Raw genomic sequence first — 26,767 nt, forward strand, 5'->3', positions numbered from 1 at the left:
TATTTACTGAGTAAAAGTGACCATTGGCAAACCTGGGGTACCTTTATTTTGGGGTTCTGTTGGAGTCCACCACAAATTTTAAAAAATACTCAAATTTATGAAAGACTGAACCATAATGGGCTATTTATGAAATTACAATATTTGGACATAACCCTAACTTTTGAAATTAACAGGAAGGAGAACACAGCCTGTGAAAAACAGGTCACCTGGTACAAGTAAGACATTAAACTGTCCACTTAGTGAAGTCTTCATCTGGTTACAACATCACTCACTGCCCATTTCAGACTTTGAGCCATAAAGACATCATGGGAAATGCTCACTATAATAATATAATGCATGTATGAGTTTAGAGGTAGGAGAGTGAGGGAGTGATTTCTTCTTCATTAGAAAGTTCATAAAAGAGAGATGCTTTAGTTTGGTGTTTTAAAAGGAGAACACCCTGGTTGAGTGGGCAGTGAGGGTGGCAGTAAGGGATTTCCATTAAGTAGCAATAAGCTGTAGAAAAGCATGAGAATATGAAATGGGGAATGGGAAGCCACAAGTCACCAGGTGTTCTGTGTGGGACTGGATAACAGGCTGGGGGAGGGGTGCTGGAAGTGGAGGTGACTAGTGAAAGATGGCATATTAATTCAGGTCCTAGGGGGTTTGAAATGATAGTGTTGATGGTTTGAGTCTTTTTCTTTTGTTGAGTCACTAAGTCACCATATGGCTATTTCCTTACCCATCCAAATCTTCCCAATCCTCTCACCTGGCTAATCCTTGTTATAGATTCTCTCTTATATTCCCATCCACTAGACACTTCTTTTCATTCTCCAAGCATCTCCAAAGGCAATACTAATTTTTTTTTTAACTGGGTGAACCATTCACATATATTATCACCAATAACCTTTGTACATTCTCATAATATAAATGCCAATATGATTACTTGGTGCTACCTCTTTCTTTAATTAAATTGCCAAGGAATTTTAATCACTTTCCAAAAATGTTTCTATTACATGGTCCTGAAAACTTAAGTTCCAGGTTGGCCATATGGGAGAATGCAGACTTATGTGGAAAAGATCCAAACTTCAAGGACTGATGAATTGTGTAGATGCTTATTATCTCTGATAGCCATTTATTTATTTATTTTTAATACATTTATTTATTTACTTTATTTTTGGCTGCACTGGGTCTTCGTTGCTGCACGCAGGCTTTTCTCTGGTCGCGGCGAGCAGGGGCTACTCTTTGTTGGGGTGCGCAGGCTTCTCATCGCGGTGGCTTCTCTTGCTGCGGAGCACGGGCTCTAGGTGCGTGGGCTTCAGTAGTTGTGGCACATGGGCTTAGTTGCTCCGCAGCATTTGGGATCTTCCCAGACCAGGACTCGAACTCATGTCCCCTGCATTGGCAGGTGGATTCTTAACCACTGCGCCACCAGGGAAGCCCCGATAGCTATTTATTTATGATGTCTAAGATGAAAGGAACTTGAATTGTCCATAAAAGAATGACTTCAATTGGGTGTTAAGCCTTTGTAACTTTAAATGGATAAAAGTGAATCCCATGTCCAAAAAGAGTGTTATAGAATATATTTAAAAGTTTAGTCCTGCCTTGGAGTAGCCTCCCCTCATTAATTCGTTCTACTATCTTGATCTTATTCTGTCCCAGCTGTGCAGACAACCCATCTACTTCCTCAAATCAAGTTCTTTCTCCTATATTTATTGCTCCATACCATCTATGCTCTCTTGTCAGATGCAGGTTTGCTTGTGCTTTGGAGAACCTTCTCCCTATCTCCAGGGGCTGGGTTTGTAGTCCTTTTTTCTCTTCTACCCAACCACTGCTTAGTAGGCTGCAGAATTTTCACTGTAGGTGCTGTGGGCACTGCTTTACTTTTTCTTCTCTGTAGAATCTTCTAAGACCTTCTGTGAAACAGGCCCCTCTTCTCAGGAAAGCTTCCTGCCAGTGGCCCGGAGCAGAGCATCCTTGACCTCTTTGTTCCTTGGGGTGTACACCACAGGGTTCACTAGAGGGGTGATGATGGTGGAGGTCACTGAGATCAGCTGACCCTGATCCTCAGTGTTCTCTGACCTGGGCTTGGGGTAGACAATGGAGGCACAGCCATAGTGGACCGTGACCACAGTGAGGTGGGAAGCACATGTGGCAAAGGCCTTTTTCTGGCCCTTAGCAGAAGCAATTTTAAGGGTGGTGGAGATGATGAGGATGTAGGAAATGAAAACCAATCCCATGGGAACCAGGATCACCAGGATACTGATGATAAAGTCAGGATCTCGTTGACAGTCATGTCAGTGCAGGAGAGCTTCATCACAGGTCAGATGTCACAGATGAAGTGGGCCAACTTTGTAGCACAGAAAGATAACCTGAATACAGATGTAACCTGTGTCATGGCTACAACCAGCCCAATGCTGCAGGCCTCCCACACCAGCTGGATGCATGCCCTCTTGTTCACAATGACAGAGTACCTCAAGGGGTTGCAAATGGCCACATAGCAGTCGTGCCCCATTGCTGTGAGCAGGAAGCAGTTGTTGATGGCCAAAGTGATGAAGAACATCTGAGTGGCACAACCTGCCAAAGAAATGGGCTGACTCAGGCCTGTGAGGTTACAGAGCATCTTGGGTATAATGATGAGTGTGTACATGGTCTCTGAAGCTGACAGCATGCTGAGGAAGAAGTACATGGGGGGTGTGGAGGTGATGATCAAGGCTAATGATGGTCATAATGATGATACTGCCTGCCAAAGTTAACATGTACAGTGCAAGGAACATAATAAAGAGAGTGAGCTGGTGCTCATGGAAGCTGAAGAGACCCTGGAAAGTAAACTCACTCACCAAAGTGTGATTCTCTTTCTTCATTAAATCATATATGGCATTTAAGAAAGTAAAAAATTATATAAGGAACCTAGATGGTTGATTTCTGTCAATAGCAGGCTGGGCAGATTCTTTTGGTTCATCTACTTCAGGTCTCTGCTTATTTATATTCATACCCATGCTCATTTCTTTTGGGAATAAACAGTGGAGTAATGTTCTTTGCTCACTAAGGAAAAAATACATGGTTTTTAGAGTCAGGTGGTATAAACTCATATTTTAGTTCTATCATGGGCTAAGTTACCTTGGGCAAGGAATTTACATCTCTAAGACCAGTTTCCTCACGTTTATATGGATGCAATTGTGATAACATCATAGATTTGTTGGTAGAAACATTTTTACACTGTTAAGTATCAACTTATACTAGAATTCAAACAGTTATTGAATCCATCCAAGTTCAGTGGTGTAACGTCGTGCAGAGCTCCAGGCTCTGTGGCTACCTACTAATGCCCAAGCTTCTAGGGTTTGAGGTAGAGCTCTTGTCACCATGGTTTACACACTGTGTTCCCATTTCAGTCTTTCAGCCCTGATGGTACTACTCCTCTCAACTTCTGTGCTACAGTCCTCTTCCCTAGACACTACTCATTTTTCAAAGCTACACAAAGCCCATAACCTCTGTAAAATCCTTTTCTATTCTCTCTCTCTCACCCTGCTCCCTCCCTCCCCCCAGCCCCAAACACGTGTCCTTGCATGCAGGTAGCATACAACTGTATACTAGCTCTTTTGTGTTGAAAGCACCACAGTGCATTTGTGATTACAAAATATGTTCACATACATTGTTTAACTTCATCACCATCCAATGGAACAGGAAGGGTGAGGATTATTGTTTCTCTTCAGAAGCAGAGACTGAGGATCAGCTCCGTTTAGGTAACTGCCCGTGGACACACAGGTGTCAAAGGATGAAAATCAAGACTTGAACTCATGTCTTCTGATCCTGTGTCCATTGTTCCTCCCATTACACAAAACTGCATCATAGAACTGTCCCATCATGGCTGTATTATATAGTCTTTGAGAGTAAGGACCAAGTATTTCAACTCTTTATAACCCTATGACAACTGCAATGTAGGGCACAATGTCTGCTGATGGAATCGTTGCAGGTAGCTGGTCCATCAAACAAATTGCCTGTTAGAAAGCAGAGTGCTGGGGCACCACAGCGAGCTCTTCTTCAAAGAAGAGGAGTTTTCAATGTTTTTTAGCCTCTGTCTCCTTTCCCTCTGTCTATGCCTGTGACAGCAACAAACAATTAAAGAACTGGGCTGAATTTTAACATTGGAATTATAACTCTAGAAGAAAGCTAACACTATGAACATCTAATTGGAAAATATACTGGTAGTGTAACTTTTCTAGTAGCTTTTACCCTATTACTAAACAACATATAATTATGTAACAGGTTAGCTATAAAAATAAATTTAATAATAGAATACATGGAGTTGCCTAAAAAGTGCATTTTGCTGGAAGTAAAGCAAATTAGCCACATTGAAAAATGACTCACTATTGGGTAAATTTCAAAGGCAAACTTCTTTAGTGCTTTTAAGATTAATCTATTTTTCAGAAATATAACATTTTAAATAAAGGAAATCTACAAAATGGTATTTATAAGAGATTGCTGCACAGTTACACTTCAACCCCTCCGAGCATGATATGAAAAGAAATGGTATGAGGTTGAAAGAAAAATTTTATGTTAGACGTCAGGGACCATTTCTTAACAGGGAAAATTGTTTGGCTTGATGTGTGTAACATGATAAGTAACTGTAAATGTATACTATGAGGCTTTATAAACAGTGTCTCTGTGGATTATGATTTGTGTGAAGACAAGGAAACATAGCTGCTAAGTAGCAGAGCCACATTCTTTATTACCATATTAGTCAAGATAGTCTAACTCTGGAAGTCATCATTCCTTAGGATTAGCAGAGGATCTTTGAAAGTGGTAAATTAAGGCTAAAGAAGAACAAAAATTCATATACACCTGGACCCTTTCCAGATTAATATAATTTGACCCTTTAACAACAATAAAACCCATACGTGTATTTTATTCTGTATGTGGCTACCTCTGTAAATGATTGAAGTCTTTTCCCAAATCTCACTTACTTTTCTTCCTGCAAATCTGTGGCTCAACAGAAAAATGGAGGTAGAGATCAGAAATGTGGCCCATTGGTCACAAGTATTCACAAATCAAGGTCATGAAACAAAGGCACCTGAACGTGATCCTTCTGCCTGCTTTAGGGCCAGTCTAGGGCTGAAGGTAAAAAGAAAGTTACAGGGGGCTCCTCAGATACTAGATATTCTCTCCAGCTGGGGGAAGAGCTTTTGACACCCAAGAAAGCCTCTCTGGGGATCATCTCTCAAGGTTTCTGGGTGACATTCCCTGAGCACCCTCGAGAGTCACCCTGGGGCTAGAAGTAAGCAGACGGCCAGTGCCCAGGGACCTTGTTATATAGAGGGCACATTTACCAGATTATATGGGTTTGTGCTTTGGGACTCTCATGGCACTTTGCACTGCAAGTAGAAACAGCAGTGGCTTATTTGTCAGGTTTTGTTTTTTAAATAAATATTCTATTTTTATATAGTTGGGCCTTGGAAAACCATGGTTACAAAGCCCAAGTGGGCTCTAGCTAAGAGCCTCTGTCTTGGATTCCAGGAAACTATGCAGCTCTCCCTGTAGTCAAGAACCCTGCTCAATATCTTTTTTTTTTCTTCTTCTTCTTCTTTTCTGGAACTAAAACAGTCAATCTGGTTATTGTTTCTGCCTTATTGTGGGATTCAGATATGGTAGACCAAAAGCTCAATAGACAGTAGAGACCTCTCCAGAAGGCCAGGAGATCACTGTCTGTGTCTAAAGAAACCTGAGCCAGGATTTCATACCCCAGGCCTGTCCAAGAAAATAGTTAAATGCACAGGGCTTCACAAGCCTTCACAAGCCTTGGGGTTTCCCAGCCCCAAGTCCAGGCATTTTTTCTCCCCCTAGGAGCATCTTATTCTCACTATTTTCCTCTTTCATATTGGTAAAAGACAAACTGAGGCATATTAAAAATTTTAAGCTTTTTTTTTTTTAACAAAAATCAATGCAAATTGGGCAGTGCCAAACCAGAAGTTGTTAGGGGTGCCCCAGGGCCAGGAACTCAGAGAGAGACTTCTATAAAGAAAAAGGAGAGGCAAAGTAAGGAGAGTAATGACTGGCTGTAACTTAAAGCCTGGTTGGCTTTTTGTGATTGGTTGTCCTGAGGCTTTGATTTTATAACCTGGAGGCATTTCCAGCCTTAGACTTTAGTTTATTTACATAGGCTGCCATGGCATTGGAGGCCCCTCAGTTTGATGGCCTCCTTGTTTAGTTAATTTAACCACATGTACCTTATCTATCTCATGGCCAGATCCTGACAATTCTCCAAGTTAATTTTTCCACACATGGCAAAAAAATGAAGTGCCTGCATTCATACCTTGATAAACTTAAAAAATGCCCCTTGTACTTGGTTTTGGTTTGTTTTTTGGTTAAGTGGCGGGGGGGGTGGTTGTTTTTGTTGTTTTGGGGGGTTTTTTTTTGTATTCCTGCTTCTCCTTCTCTACTGAATTTGTGGTAGCTTTTAAATTTAGAAAACTATAGAAATAAAGGTTTATAGCAAACATGAAGAAGTTTATAATATTTGCTCTTATCCATATCAGTTTCAGAGACATAAGAGGAAATGCTAGCCAAATCAGGGTTTCTTAGAAAACTCAAAACTTTTCATTAAATTATCATTAATGAAGTTAACGTCTCAACTTCTTTTCCTGGCTGTTTGCAGCTGAATAGTATCTTCATAGCCATTATAGCCTTCAGTGTTTTGTGGTCAAAGTATGATTGGATAGTCTTCCATTTTGGGACCACCCCTGTGATTAAACTTTTTTTTTCTCTGCTCTAGTGAGAGAAGAGCCAATTTGTCACTCTAGATATCATTGCAAACACAAATCAGCATTGAGGCATGAAAAGGCTCCCTGCCCCCAGCAGGAAGAAGGTAGAAAGCCTCTTTCATAGAAGACAATCAAGACAGCTCTAGCAACACACAATCAGGGTAGGAAGAACTTTGTACTGTTACAATCTGAGCTCTCTGTGAAAAATTAGGAGACCATGCTGTTAGAGGATACACTAGTGACCTTATTTTTCCTGAGGAGGTATCTTTTTGTTTTAAGAGCTGAAAAGGAAATCTAGCAGAATCCTAGGTTTATGAATAATCAGGAGAGGAAGGACAGTGGTTAGGGTTCTGTTAGGAGGTTGATGGCCAAACAACCTGACTCCTGGCTAGCAGGTCTCTCTGGGTATGGCTGTGAGAACAACTGAAGGGCTGAGCTAAGGGAAGTGCTGTATTCCTGGGCACTGTGTCCCTGGGTGCCTTAACCTCAGCCTAGCATTGTGTGGGTAGGCTTGTCCACATGCATGACTGTAGTTGTCCACATCCATGCTTGCTTGTACTGAAACTTGGATGTTCCAGTTAGCGGCATAACAAACTACTTGAACTTAGTGTCATAAAGCAACAGCAGTCCTTCATCATCCATCTCTGGGAGACTGGTCTCAGTGAGGCTCTTCTCACATCGGGTCTCCCATGTAGCTGTGGTCAGGAGTTAGCGGGAGTTTGCTCACTCACGTCGTCAGTCAATGCTGGCTGTTGACTGAAATACCTACACCTAGCCTCTCCAAGTAGCCTGGGCTTCCTCACAGCCTGTGCTGTGGATTCCAGGAGCAAGCACCCCAAGACAAAGAGCCCGACAGAAGCTGTATGATCCTTTATGTCCTGGTCTCAAAAGTCAGGATGTCACAGCATGACTTTCACACCACCATAATTGTCCAGTCAGTCACAGAGACATGCCCAGTCTCAAGGGGAGGCGTACAGACTTTGCTTTGTAATGGGGGTGCAGCACACTAATAGGAGAGCATACAGAATGGGAGATAACTGCGTTCAGTTTTTGAAAATACAGTCTATTTGCTATAGTGAATTAGCAAATGTCCAGGATCTTCTCTTGAACAGGTTAGGCTCGTTGTCCTCAAAGGGAAACAGGAAACAAAATAAAAATTAGACTAAGCAAACTCCAGGCTTTCCCTACTTAGGTGTTTCTGTAAACCTGACAACTTTTTTTTTTTTTTTTTGGTTCTGAGGAATATTAAGTATTTTTTTTACATTTATTGTGCACTTTATTTCTATTATTATTACATTGTAATATATAATGAAATAGTTATACAACTCACCATAATGCATAATCAGTGGGAGCTCTGAGCTTGTTTTCATTTGCCACTCACTGATCAGGTGTTTTTTTTTTAATTGGGGTATGGTTGTTTTACAATGTTGTTAGTTTCTACTGTACCCCAAAGTGGAGTTCCTTGTGTACAGCAGGTTCTCATTAGTTATCTATTTTATACATATTAGTGTATATATGTCAATCCCAATCTCCCAATTCATCCTACTCCCCCTCTTTGCCCCCTTGGTGTCCACATGTTTGTTCTCTACATCTGTATCTCTATTTCTGCCTTGCAAACCAGTTCATCTGTACCATTTTTCTAGCTTCCACATATATGCGTTAATATACAATATTTGTTTTTCTCTTTCTGACTTACTTCACTCTTTATGACAGTCTCTAGGTCCATCCATGTCCTACAGATGACCCAATTTTGTTCCTTCCTGACCACTCTTTTTGAAATGCTTAAGTTCCAGGGACTCTTGGAAAAATGAAGGGGAAATGTGAACAACTCCTCCCCCACCACCACCACCAAAAAAAAAGAAGAATCTAGATCTTCTGCTAATCTAACGTTAGACATTTGAGATGACATTAATGAGTTATAAAGTAAAATAGGTATATATTTAGTGCATTACATGATAACTGGAAAGGCAAACCAAAGTTCTAAACATTTTCAAAATTAACAAAACTCTGCCTTGGCTGACAAGAAGATTTTGAAGCTACTGGTTGCGATTTGCCTATGGGCTTTTGTATATGTTATGTTTGGTGTATGTTATGATCTTTCTTTATTTAAAAAATATTTATCATATTTAATATAACATATACTTACAAAACACTATGTTTAAAATATGTTGAGATGCATAACAATAAAATAAACATTTGGAATCCCATCACTCGACTCAAGAGCTACTCGACTCAAGAATCACTTAGCTAATTCTCATTTTTCCCACTTCCTTATCCCTTTGCACTGCACCCCCCTATTCTCACCCTTACCCCCAACAGTTACTACTATCCTGATTTTTATGTTTATTTTCATCTTACTTATTTTATACCTTTATTATATGTGTATGTGTGTTTATTTATTTATTTATTTTTGTGGTACGCGGGCCTCTCACTGTTGTGGCCTCTCCCGTTGTGGAGCACAGGCTCCGGACGTGCAGGCTTAGTGGCCATGGCTCACGGGCCCAGCCGCTCCGCGGCATGTGGGATCTTCCTGGACCGGGGCACGAACCCGTGTCCCCTGCATCGGCAGGCGGACTCTCAACCACTGTGCCACCAGGGAAGTCCTGTATGTGTGTTTAAACACTACATTTTTTAGTTCTGTTCTTGAGCTTTATAAAAATGATATACTGTATACAGTTTTTTGAGACTTGTTTTTTAAAAAATTCAGTGTTCCTTTTCAAGATCCAGGATGGAGCTATAGTTTATTAATTGAACTGCCTTACACTATTCCATCATGTGAATATACCGCAATGTTTTTTGTCCATTGTCCTGGTGTGGGATAAGGGGGTTGTTTCCAGATTTTTGTTATTATAAATTGTAATGTTTCAAATATTTTACTGCATACTTTCTTGATTAAATGTGCACAAATTCCTCTAAGGTTTATATCCTTTCAATAAATTACTAGCTCATGGAAGATAAAAAGTTTCAACTTTACAAGATAATACTAAATCAAATTTTGTAGTGGTTGTACCAATTTACACTGTGACAGGTGAAGAATAAGAGAAGTTCCAGTTGATCTACATCCTTTCCTCCTTGTTATTAGACTTGCTAATTTCTGTCAAGCTAGTAGGTGTGACATGGTTGTGGTTTTAATTTACATTTTCCTGAATAACAAGAGGTTGAACATCTTTTCAAAGTTTATTGGCTATGACTGCTTTGTCTTCTGCAAAATACTTTTCATGTCTTTATCCACGTTTCCTTTGGGTTGTTTGTGTTTTTTTTATTCAACTGTAGCAGGTTTATATGTACTCTGGACACCAAACTCTTGTCCTTAATATGTTATGCAAATATTTTCTACCACTTTGTGGCTTGTCTTTTCACTTCTTTATGGTGCTTTTTATTGAACAAAAATTATTTTAATGGAGTCAAATTTATCATTCTGGTCTTTTTTGTTAGCAATTTTGCATCTTCCTTGGAAAAAGAAATTTCTACCTCAGTGTCAGAATAGTCACTTTTATTTTCTTCTAAGCCTATTAATATACTTTTCATATTTAAATCATCTGGATTTGATTTTTGTGTATGAGGTAAGATAGATGTCCAAATTCATTTTTCTTTTTTCAACTGGATATCCAGTCCTATCAGCTGTTTGAAGAGTCCTTCCTTTCCCCACTGGTCTACAATTTTATCTCTGTCATACATTATAAATCTTTATAAGCATTGGTCAGTTTAGCCACTCCATTCTGCTCCATTGGTCAGTTTTATTCCATGTACCCAGATTACACTGTCTTAACAACTATAACTTTATAATAAATCTTAGTTATCAGGGAGATCAACCCCTCTTATCTTCTTTTATTTTTATGTAGCTGGATCTTTACCTTTCCATACAAATTTTAGATCAGGTTTTTGGAATTGCATTAAACTAAAAAATCATTAGGGATGAACCGATATAGGCTCTCTCTCTATTTATTTAAATGCTTTAATTTTTGTTGTCAGTCCTCAAGATCACTATCCAGGTAGGTGATCCTCCTAGAAGGATTCACAGGGTACAGAAAAACTGTTACAGTCATGGTTATAGTTTATTACAGCAAAAGGGTACAAATTAAAATTAACAAAGGGAAAAAAGGTCCATGGGGGCAAAGTCTAGGAGAAACCAAGCATAAACACCCCAGGGGAGTCACATGGACATGAGTAATTTTCTCAGCAACAATGCAAAGTGACCATAGGTGCAAAGTGTTGTTGACCAGGGAAGCTCACCTGAGCCTTGCTGTCAGGCTTTTTATTGGGAGTCAGTCACGTTAGGCATGTAATAACCTGCATTACTGACCTCAGGTACTCAGACTCCAGCCCTTCAGAACAAAAACAGGTGTTCACCATAAATCACACTTTTAGCATAAATGATCTGATCAAACAAATATCTGTGGTTCAAGGCCTCTGACATATCAAAACACTTATCAAGCAGAATTAATTCAAGAGCTCAGAGCTCGTCTCCCATGAGCTGGCCGAGGTCCAGTCCTAAACAGAAGCCTTTCTTGGGAATGTGCAGGGTTTGAGCAGCCCAGGACTTCTGGCTTAACCCTTTCCTGCACAAATATCTATAAAGAAATTATAATATTTTTTTCACTTTTTTGAAACTTTTTAAATATACAATTTCAGACTTATAGAAAAGTTGCAGGAGTACTACAAAAACTCCTAAATGTCTTTGTCCAGGTACCCCAATTATTCACATTTTGTCCCACTTACTTTATCATTCTCTTCTTTCATCTATAATCTATCTATATCTATCTATCTATCTAACTTTTTTCCGAATCACTTGAGAGTAAGTTGAAGCCATTGTGTCACTTTACTCCTAAATATTTTAGTGTGTATTCCCTAGGAAGAAGCTCATTCTCTTACATAATCGCAGTATAATTATTAAAAATCAGTGTATATGTATATATATATATACAGAGAGAGCCACATACACATATATATTAATATCAAATACAACAATACTATTACCTAATCCACAAATCATATTTAAATTACCCTATTATCTCATAATGTCCTTTATAGCTAAATTTTTTTTGTAGTTTAGTATCCAATCCAAGATTACCCTTTACATATTTGTTTTCCTGTTTCTCTAGTGCCTTTTTATCTGAAACAGTACCTTACTTTTCTTTGTCATTCTCTACCTTGATACTTCTGAAAAGTACAGGCCAGATATTTTATGGAACGTCTCTCAGTTTGAATTTATCTGAAGAGTTCATCATTTTCCCCTTGCACTTAACTTTGATTCTGTTTCACTTCTTTCCCTTCTTTGTACTTACTTTGATTTAATATCCTTCATGACTAGATTGAAATTTTGAATTTTTAGTAAGAATATCATGAAAGTGATGTATCATTCTCAGTGCATCATACCAGGAACCACGTGATGTCAATTTGTCCTAATATTAGTGATGTTACCTTGTTTAAGGTGGTGTCCACTAGGTTTCTCCACTGTAAACTTATTATTTTCCCTTTTTATATACATAATTTGTAGAGTGATATATTTAGATTAATATCCTGTTCCTCATCAAACTTTCACGCTCTAGTTTTAGGATCCATTGATGATTTCCTAACACCATCATTTCTCCTATAGACTGATATTCTGTAAGAAAGAGGTACTATTTAGATACTAGCAGACTTAGATAATATAGGTACTATGAGATAATGTTAGTTACTGTTAACATTATTTATGTTGATGTTCAAATCATCACAGAATTGGCAAGTGGGAACTGCATTAGTCTGGCTCCTTTGTTCTTTTGACATGTCTCCATTATTCTTTGGGCAGTTTTATTTTTAATTGAGGTATAATCGATATATAACTATATTAGTTTCAGGTGTACAGTATAATAATTTGATATTTGTATATGTTACGAAATGTTCACCATGATAAGTCTAGTTAAAATCCATCACCATACCTAGTTATAAATTCTTTTTTTCTTGTGATGAGAACTTTTAAGATTTAATCTCCTCATAACTTTCAAATATGCAGTACAGTATTATTAATTATAGTCACCATGCTGTACATTACATCCCCATGGCTGACTTATTTTATAACTGGAAGTTTATACCTTTTGACCCCATTCACCCATTTTGACCCCATTCACTGGCAACCACCAGTCTCTTCTTTGAACACTTCTTTAACCTCAAGATAGAGACGTTCCAGGCTCATCTTGTACTTTCCCTGCACTGTTCCCAGAATCAGCCATTTCTCTGAGAAGCTATGGTATCTTTTAGTGGAGAATTGTATTTAGAAACCAAGATCTGGGTGCTAGGTGTACTTATTGCCACTGCTGTATATTTAATTTTAGACTCTAAAGCTAGAAAATGGGGGGGTGTATTAATATTTATATCTTAACAACCATGATTTTATAATGATACCTCCAATTCTAAACTAATATCTCAGACTGTGTTCTAGTGTTCCCCCTTTCTCACTTCTTTTCCCAATGATAAGAAACCTATTATTCTCAGTATATTTGCATATTTGTTCAAGTCTAAAATACACAGAATTTTTTTTTTATAAATTACTAATCCTTGCCATATCTAAAACCAAACCTGACTACTACAAGCAACTCTATGCCAATAAAATGGACAACCTGGAAGAAATGGACAAATTCTTAGAAAGGTATAAACTTCCAAGACGGAATCAGGAAGAAATAGAAAATATGAACAGACCAATCACAAGTAATGAAACTGAAACTGTGATTAAAAATCTTCCAACAAACAAAAGTACAGGACCAGATGGCTTCACAGGTGAATTCTATCAAACATTTAGAGAAGAGCTAATACCCATCCTTCTCGAACTTTTCCAAAAAATTGCAGAGGAAGGAACACTCCCAAACTCATTCTGTGAGGCTACCATCACCCTGATGCCAAAACCAGACAAAGATACTACAAAAAAAGAAAATTATAGACCAATATCACTGATGAATATGAATGCAAAAATCCTCAACCAAATAATAGCAAACAAATCCAACAACACATTAAAAGGATCATACACCATGATCAAGTGGGATTTATCCCAGGGATGCAAGGATTCTTCAATACACGCAAATCAATCAATGTGATACACCATATTAACAAATTGAAGGATAAAAACCATATGATCATCTCAGTAGATGCAGAAAAAGCTTATGGCAAAATTCAACACCCATTTATGATAAAAACTCTCCAGAAAGTAGGCATAGAGAGAACCTACCTCAACATAATAAAGGCCATATAAGACAAACCCACAGCAAACATCATTCTCAATGGTGAAAAACTGAAAGCATTTCCTCTAAGATCAGGAACAACACAAGGTTGCACACTCTACCACTATTACTCAACATAGTTTTGGAAGTCCTAGCCACAACAGTCAGAGAAGGAAAAGAAGTAAAGCTGTCACTGTTTGCTGATGACATGATACTATACATAGAGAATCCTACAGATGCCACCAGAAAACTACTAGAGCTAATCAATGAATTTGGTAAAGCTGCAGGATACAAAATTAATGCACAGAAATCTCTTGCATTCCTATACACTAATGGTGAAAACTCTGAAAGAGAAATTAAGGAAACACTCCCATTTACCATTGCAACAAAAAGAATAACAAACCTAGGAATAAACCTACTTAGGAAGACAAAAGACCTGTATACAGAAAACTATAAGACACTGATGAAAGAAATTAAAGATGATACCAACAATGGATAAAGAAGATGTGGCACATATATACAATGGAATATTACTCAGCCTTAAAAAGAAATGAAATTGAGCTATTTGTAATGAGATGGATAGACCTAGAGTCTGTCATACAGAGTGAAGTAAGTCAGAAAGAAAAAGACAAATACCGTATGCTAACACATATATATGGAATTTAAGGGGAAAAAAATGTCATGAAGAACCTAGGGGTAAGACAGGAATAAAGACGCAGACCTACTGGAGAACGGACTTGAGGATATGGGGAGGGGGAAGGGTGAGCTTTGACAGGGCGAGAGAGAGTCATGGACATATACACACTAACAAACGTAGTAAGGTAGATAGCTAGGGGGAAGCAGCCGCAAGGCACAGGGATATTAGCTCGGTGCTTTGTGACAGCCTGGAGGGGTGGGACAGGGAGAGTGGGAGGGAGGGAGACGCAAGAGGGAAGACATATGGGAACATATGTATATGTATAACTGATTCACTTTGTTATAAAGCAGAAACTAACACACCATTGTAAAGCAATTATACCCCAATAAAGATGTTTAAAAAAAAAAAAATGAACTGAAGCAATTGGATATCTGTAGGCAAAAATTTAATCTTGATCTAAATCTCACAGCTTATTACCAAAAACCTCACAATGGATCATTGACTTAAATGTAAAAATTAAAACTGTAAAACTTCTAGAAAAAAATTATAGAAAAATGTGTAAAATATGGAAACAAAAAAGACCCCAAATAGCCAAGACAATCTTGAGAAAGAAGAGTAAAGCTGAGCTATCATACTCCCTGATTTTGAATTATATTACAAAACTACAATAATCAAAACAGTATGGTGCTGACACCAAGACAGACACATAGATCAGTGGAACAGAATAGAAAGCCCAGAAATCAACCCACTCTTATATGGGCAATTAATCTATGACAAACAAAGCAATATATAATGGGGAGAGGGCAACCTCTTCAATAAATGGTTTTGTGAAAACAGGACAGCTACATGCAAATGAATCAAACTAGACTACTCTCTCATACCATGCACAAAAATAAATTCAAAATGGATTAAAGACTTAAATGTAAGACCTGAAACCATAAAACTTTTAGAGGAAAACATAGGTAGTAAACTCTTTGACATTTATCTTAGTGATATTTTTTTTGGATATGTCTCCTCAGGCAAGGGCAACAAAAGCAAAAATAAGTAAATGGGACCACATCAAGCTTAAAAGCTTTTTCACAGTGAAGGAAACTATCAGAAAAATGAAAAAGCTACCTAGTGAATAAGAGAAAATATTCGCAAATGATAGATCCAATAAAGGATTTTTAAAAAAGCTCATACAATTCAACATCAAAAAAAAAACCAAACAACCCAATTGAAAATGGACAGAAGGCCTGAATAGACATTTTTTCCAAAGAAGACATACAAATGGCCAACAGGCACATGAAAAGATGCTCAGCATCACTAATCCTCAGGGAAATGCAAATCAAAACCACAATGAGACATTACCTCACACCTGTCAGAATGGCTATTATCAAAAAGATAACAAATAACAAGTGGTGGTGAGAATGTGGAGGAAAGGGAACCCTCATACACTATTAATGGAAATGTAAATCGTTAGAGCCACTATGGAAAACAGCATGGAGATTCCTGAAAAAATTAAAAATAGAATTACCATTTGACCCAGAAATTCCACTCCTGAGTATTTATCAGAAGAAAACAAAAACACTAATTAGAAAAGTTACATGCCCCCCAGTGTTCATTACAGCATTATTTACAATAGCCAAGATATGGAAGCAACCTAAGTGTCCATCAATAGATGAATGGTTAAAGAAGATGTGGTAAATATTTACAATGGAATATTATTCAGCCATAAAAAAGAATGAAATCTTGCCATTTGTGACAACATTGATGGACCTAGAGGGTATTATGCTAAGTGAAAGAAGTTAAACACATACTGTATGATTTCACTTATATGTGGAATCTAGAAAGCAAAACAAGTGAACAGACATAACAAAACAGAAACAGAGTCCTAAAGAACAAACAGGTGGTTGCCAGAGGGGAAAGGGATGGGAGGAGGAAAGAAATAGGTGAGGGATGTTGAGGTACAAACTTCCATTTGCAAAATAAATGAGTCATGGTTATGAACATAACTATGTACATCTTTGTATAGTGACATCGTAACTAGGGTTATCATGGTTGATCACTTTGAAATGTAAAAAGTAAAAAACAGAAGGAGACTTAAACCAATGGAAAATAATACTATGTTTTTAATATGGAGGCTCAAGATCATTAAAATGTTAGTTTTTCATAAATTAGTTAATAAATGCAGTAGGATTTCAATAAAATAATACCAAAGTTTGGTTCGCTTGTATGTATGTAACTGTGCTGAGTATGTGTGTGTGTTGGGGAGGGGTGTAAGTTAAATAAGCTGCTTCTAAAATTTATACGAAAAATTTAAATAGGCAAAACACCTAAAAATATTCTGAAGAAGAATAATGGCAGGTAACTATCTGTATTAGATAATAAAACATTTTTTAAAATCTATGATAATTAATGTTGTTGACACATTAAATAAATGCAACAGAATAAAAATTCTACATTATTTCCATATTTCACATTGTTTCAGAGGACTTTCATTTGCCCCAGGGAAGGGTAAGCCCAAAAGAATACAGAAAAAAAGGTCCATTGAATTTCAAAAAGATTTTTTTTAACTCATAACTAAAACATTTGTCTTAAAAGATGAAATAGTTTTTAACTTTAGCAAACTTTTCTAGAGAGGAAAGCTACATTTAGTTTACAAAGAATCATTTTGCATATCAAAAGTCTAAGCACTAAAAGTATTTTGTATGTGAAATGTATAATGTAAACTACTACAGAGTTAGGAATAATTTAGGTTTTTCTGCCAAAATAAAATAAAGGTATCCAGCTTTGTGGAGAAGATAACACTGGAGTTAGTTGGATATTGGGGAAGGCCCACTCTTAGATCTACCAGCAGATACCAGGTTTACCCTGCTGTAAGGAAGGACGGGTGGCAACTAATAAAGCAGAAGGGATATGTCCCTCACTTCCCAGCCTCAGAAAACACGTGAATCCTGGTGGAGCAGAAACAGTTGAGTGATACATCCAAGTGGATGTCTTGGTGACACCCCACTGTGTCTTATTTACTCCGTTATAGGGTCAAGGGTGCAACTGAATGTCCAATTGCCCTCAAGCAGTGGTTGAGAAAGGGCCAGTAGACCTAGAGTAGTCACAAGGAAGATGAAGTGCAGGAACCACATTGATTAAAGAGCATGATAAGACCAGAGTCATCACAATAGATAACAAGGATGACCACGGAAGTCATGTATTTACATAGAAATCCAACATGGACAGGTGGAAGTGACCATGTATCAAGTTCCTCTTCCTCCATGCTTAGAAAACTAGAAGGCTTTGTTACCAACCCAGGGTTCTTGGACTCCTTAATCAATAGAAATTGATAAGAGGTCAAACTAGAAATTCACGCAAGGCTTTATTGGGACTTGTGTTGTGGCACAAGGGAGTGAAAGCAAGTAGCAGGCTCCCTTGCTTGCTCCTGAGTGGGGGTGAGCTGGTCCCTTAAATGGGGTGAGGGTAGGGGTGGACCCTTGGGTCAAGCTAGAGGGGTGGCTTAGGTGGTCTTCGCACCTCCTTGGTGGTGCTTTGTGCAGGGATCATGTGCAGTACCCTGCTTTTGCTTGACACCTCAGAAGTGGAAGTTGGGATTTTGGTTGTTTTGTATCTTTTTTTTTATGAATTTATTTTTATTTATATTATTTATTTTTGGCTGCGTTGGGTCTTCATTGCCGTACACGGACTTTCTCTAGTTGCAGCAAGGGGCAACTCTTCATTGCGGTGCGCTGGCTTCTCATTTTGGTGGCTTCTCTTGTTGCAGAGCACGGGCTCTAGGTGCGTGGGCTTCAGTAGTTGTGGCACATGGGCTCAGTAGTTGTGGCTCACGGGCTCTAGAGCACAGGCTCAGTAGTTGTAGTGCACGGGCTTATTTGCTCCGCAGCATGTGGGATCTTCCTAGACCAGGGCTCGAACACATGTCCCCTGCATTGGCGGGTGGATTCTTAACCACTGCGCCACCAGGGAAGTCCCAGTCGTTTTGTATCTTACTGTTCGTAATTGCCTGACTGTCATGTGTGCAGTTATTTTTAGGCCCTTATAGTTTCTTTGTATTCTGTTGCTGGAGGAGAGTTTTGTCCAGGTGCAAGCACTGCAACAAAGGGTCCCAGGTCCCAGGTCCAGCCTGTCTCACCTGCACCAGAACTTGATTCACCCAGAGGATAATGGGAAAGAAAGGGCAGGAGCAGGACCTTGAATTTCATTGTTTACTCATAAAATGACTTAATTACTAAATTGCCCCAGTTTTCATGAAAAGGACTAGATGACTTTTTTCTGTCAGTAGGATTGGGAGATCAGAATTACAAAGTAGACTGAACTGCAGAACCATTTTAAAGTTAGATTTTTATGTGCTTGCATGCATAGCCTATAAAATGCACGATCATTTTAGAGATTTTGATATTTTTATATTTCAAAAATATTTTATAATGAGGATACTGTGTACTCGTGTGTATCTTATGTATCTTTTAATAAATAGATCAGTATAATAATTTTTATTTGCTCAGTAATTATCAATTTTGATCATTATAGTTTGATTCAACACCTATCTTATGTCACAAATTGAGTCTAAAGTTCACCCTGATTCTTTTTTATATTTTTAAGGTGAGGAGCAGTAAATTGCCTTTTATTATTCCATTTCTAACTCAGTTGCTTTAATTTTATGGAAGTTTTCATGTCAAAATCCTTTACTGTCGACTCTTTTCAGATTTTCAGGACTAATGAAATTACCTAATTTATCAGAAAGGTGTTATGCTGACTCTTTTCATATTTCTGTTTAATTCTCTTTCTTTGCCTTTGTGACTTAGCTTATAAAGGGCAGGAGAGGACCCAACCTGAAGGACCTTTTCTAAACTCTCTTTGGCTCCTCCTGACCCTCCCCTTGTACTTCTGGCTTCTTTTGCTCTCCTACCACAGGAAGCTCCAATTTGGATCTGCTTCTAACTTTTCTTTCTCTTCAGCCAATTTCACAGCATTCTTTCAGCAGTTTGCTCCCTGAGCTGTTAGTCTTCTCTTCCTCTGAGCCTGCTGTGCATCCTGTCCATGAGGGAGACCCTTCTTTCCGCCCCGCAAGGACTTCTTTATGTGGCTCATCTCTAGCCAGAAGAAGCGAAGCATCAGACCAAGTCATGTGCACCGCATGCCCGTCATATGCAGTTAGGAGTTCTCTCCAATTAACCCTCTCACTTCCCACCCCATGGTTCCCTTTCCTTTGAAGTCCCACATGTTTGAAAATATTCTCTCTAGAAGGATTTTAGCTCACTGAAAACCCATTTCCTAAAAGATATCTATATTTTTGCTTTGCTTATCTTATTAAAGCACAAGGCACTTAGATTTCTACGCAATATCCTCCCTAGTGACCACTTGTTCAAGCATCCAATTTATGTTAAAAGAGGATTCAATGGAGTGGCGTTAAACTACAATTTAAATGTAGTTTATACCACATTAAAAAGTGGACTGGTCACTTTAAGCATGAGATAAACACTAGATCACATTCTGACCTTGTAATTATCTACTGGAATACGGCCCATGGGTGTCTTTGAGTGACTTTTGCTTTTATTTATGTTAACAAAAGGTTGAGGAAGTGAAAATCAATTATTAGAGGCTAGACCCCGGCTCCACTTTTGCCCTGGCCGTGATGTATGAGACTTCACTAATCATTTGAAATCTTGGTTCTGTAACTTTACCTATATAGGCTTCCTCCTGGAAGGCATGCATACCTGTTTGGGTAGGGATTTCATCTTAGGAAAGGGATTTCCTACCCACCACTCTCCACAGAGCATCCTGGACTTCTTTGTTTCTTAGACTACACACAACAGGGTTTAGTAAAGGTGTGATGACAGTGTAGGTCACTGAGATCATCCTTCGTGTTCTCTGACTTGGGCTTGGGGTAGGGAGTGGAGGCACAGCCGTAGAGGACAATGACCACAGTGAGGTAGGAGGCACAGATGGCAAAGGTCTTCTTCCGGCCCTCAGCTGAGGCGATCTTGAGAATGGTGGAAATAATGAGGATGTAGGAGATGAAGAGGAAGGTTGCAGGGCCTGTAATGACCAAGAGCCTGATAATTAAGGTCAGGATATCATTGATGATTGCGGTAGCACAGGCCAGGTCCAACACAGGTTGAACATCGCAGAAAAAATGCTCAATCAGTGCCTTGCAAAAGGGCAGTCTGAAAATGGCCACAGCCTGAACCAGCAAGAGTGAGAACCCCGTGGCACAGACTGAGGATGCCAGCCTGGCGCAGACCCTCCAGTTCATGATGATCGAGTAATAAAGTGGCAGATGGCCGCATAGCAAGCATACCCCCTTATTGCCAATAGGAGGCAGTTGGTGATGGCAAAGCCAAGGAAGAAAAAAAGCTGAGTCCCACAGCCCTCCAGGGAAGTGGATTGGCTCAGACCTACAAGGCTGGAAAGCATGCGAGGGATGATGACCAGAGAGTAGAAAGTGTCTGATAGGAGAGGACACTTAGAAAGAAGTACATGGGGGTGTGGAGGTGATGGTCAATGTGGATTACAGTCACAATGATGAAATTGTCAGCCAGAGTTAGAATATACAGGGTAAGAAATGCCACAAAGAGTGTGAGCTGATGTTCTTGGAAGTTGGAGAAACCTTGGAAATAAACTCTCTTACCTCTGTGTGGTTGGCTGTCCTCATTGAAGATCTCAGGTCTGAAAGACAAAGTCAGCACCATCTCTTTGGACCAGAGGTTACCCTGCCCTCTGGTGAGCGCACTGTCCAGAGCAAAGATTGAACACCACAAAGACCCAGTTCAAAACTTCATGAATCACCTGCCTTTTCCAGGGACACGGCAGACTAGGTCCTAGAACTGGAATTAAAGATACAGAGATTTTGAGCAACACTATTTAAAAGTTTGAGGTAAAGCATTCTTTTCAAGTACTCCTGGGTCATGTAAAAAATGACAACCTATGTATGGCCCATGAAATTGGTCTCAAATTTTTCTTAAAACTGGATTTTCTCAAAATGTAGACCACAGTCTCAGGCCACAGTGTAATTAAGCTAGAAACTGTCACAAAAAGAAACTTGAAAAATTACAAATAGTTGATAATCTAACCAATAGTTCAAAGAGGAGCTAATAAGGGAAGTTAGAAAATATTTAGAATTAGAGAATAATAAAAGAATCATGTACCAAAACATGTACGATGCATTTGGAACATCATTAGAGGAAAGTTCGTAGTTTAAAATGCTTGTCTGTTACAATTTTTTTTAAAGGCTGAAAATTAATGAGTAGAGCATCCATCCTAAGAAGTTATAAAAATAAGATAAAAAAAGACAGTAGAAGGAAAAAAATGACAAAATGTTAATGATATATAAAAGAAAGATAAAACAGACAAGGTCCACAAGGGTAAAAGTTTATAAACTTTAGGTAAACTGCTAGTGAAACTGACCAAGAAAAAAAAAAAAGAGGACATAAACTCTAGTATGAATTAATAAAGGGACACAATAACAGAAGTTTCAGACACAAAAAGATGAAGAGCAACATTATGAACAACTTAATATCAGTACATTTTTAAACTTCAATGAAATGGATGCATTTCTAGAAAAATAATTACCAATACTGAATGAAGAAGATACTTGAAAACTACTGGAAATAAAGACAGTAATGAAAAATCTACAAATAAACCTCCAGGCCAAGAACAATTTACCAATACGTGCTATAAAACATTCAAGGATAAATTAATTTCAGTCCTACACAAACTATGTTTGGTAATAGAAAAAGAGGGTATAGGGGAGCAAAAGAGACCAAAATGTGTCTCTTTAGCATGAGGGTTAAGTTAGGCTGATTTTTTTTTTTAATAAATTTATTTTATTTATTTATTTTTGGGTGCATTGGGTCTTCGTTGCTGCGTGCGGGCTTTCTCTAGTTGCTGCAAGCAGGGGCTACTCTCCGTTCCAGTGCATGGGTTTCTCATTGCAGTGCCTTCTCTTGTTACAGAACACGGGCTCTAGGCGTGTGGGCTTCAGGAGTTGTGGCACGTGGGCTCAATAGTTGTGGTTCATGGGCTCTAGAGTGCAGGCTTGCTAGTTGTGGCGCACGGGCTTAGCTGCTCCATAGCATGTGGGATCTTCCTGGACCAGGGATCAAACCCGTGGCCCCTGCGTTGGCAGGTGGATTCTTAACCACTGTGCCACTAGGGAAGCCCTAGGTTGCTTATTTTTAAGGTCCAAAGACTCAAGAAGAATCTTTGACCTTTCCTCTAACTGACTAAAAGAATGTAGATGGAGGACTTGTTCCAGGAAGGGAGCTAGCACAATAGATAACTATGGTATGAACCAGGTATGGTAGACAGGGAGGAACCTAGCAAAGTCTGCTTGTTAAAATTTCTGTGTCCCATTGTTTCTGCCTGGCCCAGCAAGCATTTGCTTTTCCATCTCCTTGTGAATTGCCTTTCTCTCCTTTGAAGTCCCAAACCACTACTCCCAACATTCTCTTTTTTCTTTGGCTGCAGATGGTATTTAAGATGAGGGTTTTAGCCATTTTGGTGAGTTACTCAGTTATCCTGAATCTCTCCCATATATACATGTTATTAAACTTTTGTTTGGTTTTCTCTCACTAATATGTCTCGGGTCAATTTAATTCTTAGACCAGCCAGAAGAACCTTGAAGAGTAGAGGAAACTTTCTTCCTTCCTGACTAGGGAATACTCCTTACCTCATTTATTGCAGCTGGAATTATCTTGACACCAAATTTATCAGGCCAATCTCATGCACAGAAATAGATGCAAAATTCTTAAGCAAAATGTCACCAGACCACATCCAACAGTGTATAAGATGGGTATGTGACCAAGTTGGTTTTATTTTAGGATGCAAAGTTTGTTTAACATTAAAGCAGTCCAGTTATATATTTCCTCACATGAATTGTTTAAAGGAAAAGAGACATGATTATTTCAATAGCTGCCAAAAAGCATTTTTAAAATTCAGTGTCTACTTATAAAAGCCCTTAGTAAACAAACAATAAAAGATTTTCTTTAAGCTGATAAAACATGTGTACAGCAATTCTTCAGCCAACATATACCTAGAGGTGAGATACTGAAGGATTCTCTTTAAGATTAAAAACAAGATAAGGGTGACTGCTTTATCCACTTCTCTTCAACATTGAATATTGAATATTCTAGAATATTCTAATTTCTTGCCCAGTAAGGCAAGAAAAAAGGAATTAAAAAATACACGGATTGAGAAGGAAGAAATTCTTTATAGATTATGTGGTTGTGAACATAGAAAATCTAAGAGAAGCTACTGATAAATTATTAGAATTATTAAGAGAATTTAACAAGCTTTCTGGTATAAAATTTATATATAAAAATTCATCACATTTCTGTACATAAACAAATAGATATCAAATTAAATTTTAAAAGGCTATCATTTATAATAGCTTAAAAATAGAAAATACCTAGGAATGAAGACCTTTATTAAGAAAATTATAAAACCTTAATAATGAACACTAAAGAAGACTGAAATGAATGGTGCGATACACAATGCTTATGAATTGGAAGATCTAATATTATGAAGATTCCAATTAATCAAAAATCCATGAATTCATACTCTGAATTCTGTACAATTCAATCAGAATTGCAAATGGATTGTTTTTGGTTGGTTGGTTGTTAGATTGACAACTGATCCTAAAATTTATATGGGAGTACAAAGATCCAAGAGAAACCAAAACACTCTTAAAGGAGAAGAAGAAGTAGAGGGGGTTGCCTTTCAAATACCATTACTTATTATAAGGCCATAGGAATAAAGAAGGTATGGTATTGTCACAGGGATAAGTGGTCACACCAATGGGCAGAAAATGGAGTTCTGGTATATGGAAACTCTTTGCACCAGAGCTGGCATTGCAGATTGGTGGAAAGCACAGAGTCATCAATTAATGGTCCTAGAATAGTTGGTTTATCCATATGGGAAAAAATGAAATTAGATTAGCTTACACCATTTAAAAAAAATCAGTTTCAAATGTATTAAAAGGAAATGAACAAAACATCCTATGAAATGTCTAGAAGATAATATATGAGAATGTTTTTTAAATTTGGGATAGTAGAAGATACAAAACATAAAAGAAAATAATGATAAATTTTATTCCATGAAAATTAACTTCTATTTTTCAAAATAAGTCACAAGAAAATAAAAAGGTAGAAACCTTTACAATGAAATAACAGATAAAATAATAATATCTGGAACATCTAAAAACCAAAAAGATCAGCTTAATATAATGATAGTTTAAAAAGAAAACAGGAATTTTATATGAGAGGAAATACAACTGGCATGTGAACAGATTTTTAACATCATTAATAGCCAGGGAAAAATAAGACCACAGACCACAAGCTAAGACCACAGACCATTTCACACTTATCAGATTGCAAAAAATCAAAACTATCACAGATATAGAGTAATGGAAGCTCCAGTTCCCTGTTGAAGGGAATGTGAACTGATAAAATTATTTTTGGAAAACAGGTAGAAATTACCTGTCAAAGCTGAAAATGAACATATCCTATGCAATTCTACCATTCAATATTTAACCCAGAAAAACTAAAGAATCACAGGCAAGAAGATTAAAGCAAGTTTGTTTATTATAGAAAAATAAAACTGAAACAAGCCATGTTTTTCAAAAGCAGAAAGGATATTTAAATTGAAGTAAATTATTACAATGAAGTATTATAGAACATTGAATGAATTAATTATAAAGCTGGGGTGGGCAAACTACAGCCCATAGGCCAGCTGTGCTTATAAATAAGACCTTATTAAAACATAGTCACACCCATTTTTTATGTATTATGTGTGACTGCTTTTTCACTAAAATAGTAGAGTTAAATAGTGGCAACAAAGACTGTATGGCCTGCGGAGACTAAAATATTTACTAACTGATCCTTTACAGAAAAAGTTTGCTGACTTCTGTTAAAGATCATTAAAGGTACTAATTACATTTTCACGAATCAACACGGATGAATCTCAAAATCATAATGTTGAATAATAGAAGCAAATCAAAGATTGTATACATATGTTTGTGTGTGTATTCCATTTATTTAATGTTCAAAAGAAGGCAAGATTAAATAATATATAGTTTAGAAATAAATATGTTCTGTAAAGCAGTATATTCTTTAAAAACATGGGAAATTTAAAACATGGAAATTCTGTAACCTAAAATTCATGATAGTGACTATTTGGCATATATTTGAAGTACTTGAAAGTATTTGAAGTATTTGAAAGGAGCATATGTGAGGCTTCTGGCTTTATGGTGATGTTCTGTTTCTTAGCTTCGGCAGAGGGTACCTAGGTATTTGTTTTGTTATTTTTCTTAAAATGTGCATTTGTTTTAACGCACATTTAAATGCACACCATATTTTACAATAAAAATTTTAGTGTTATAATCAAGAAAAGTGTTCATGATATTGTTAAATGGAAGAAATGTTGCAAAATAATAAAGGTCATATGATCCCAATATTGTAATGAAAAGCAAAGATATATACCCACATAAATGTGGATATGTATGTACAGGAAAAAGACTAAGAATATAGAAATGAATATATGTGTCAGTTGTAAACAGAGACTAATACTAATGTATTATTCTTTAAAAATATATTGTTCAGCTTTTAAATGATGCATATGAAAAAAATTTAATTCAATGGAAAATAATAGGTTAAAAAGCAGGATATGGTATGGTATATGCAGAATTATCAAAGTATGAATACAGAGAAAGCTAAATAGAGATCATCGAAATGTTAGTAGTACGTGATTCTGCATGGTATAACTCTGGGTGAATTTCTACTATCTCCTGAAATTTTCAAAGTGTCCATGATGAATATGTACTACTTAGGCAGTGGGGTGGAGGATAGGTTTAATTTTTTTACGCCTCCCTTGAGGTCATTCTTATCACCTTCTTTCTATCTAAGTATCCCTCCAGTCTTGGTTCTGTTGGCATTTTTCATTCTCATATGATGGCACATCACATTCAGTTGAAATTATTTATTATCTAACTTTTCAACTACATTGTAAGCTTTTTGATGACAGAGATCATACTTAGTCATTTCCACATACCCAGAACCTAGCCCAGTATTTGCCATTTCTTAAGCTTTTGATAACTATGTAAACCAATAAATGAAGTAATACTTTCGACGTACTTCTAGTCCGGAGGAGGAGACCCATACCTCTGCCAGGTATATACAGCAGTGCTGCCTTGGGCACATGGAAACCAGGACAAAGTA

General features: G+C 37.7%; 1 pseudogene; it reads right to left on the reverse strand.

The window, feature by feature from the left end:
• Window positions 1–1,916: 1,916 nt before the first annotated feature.
• LOC114900041 lies at window positions 1,917–21,207 on the reverse strand (annotated as a pseudogene).
• Window positions 21,208–26,767: the final 5,560 nt, after the last annotated feature.

This window comes from Monodon monoceros, unplaced genomic scaffold (genome assembly GCF_005190385.1).
Source record: "Monodon monoceros isolate NGI ecotype Baffin Bay Population unplaced genomic scaffold, NGI_Narwhal_1 Super_Scaffold_18, whole genome shotgun sequence".
NCBI classification, from domain to species: Eukaryota; Metazoa; Chordata; class Mammalia; order Artiodactyla; family Monodontidae; genus Monodon; species Monodon monoceros.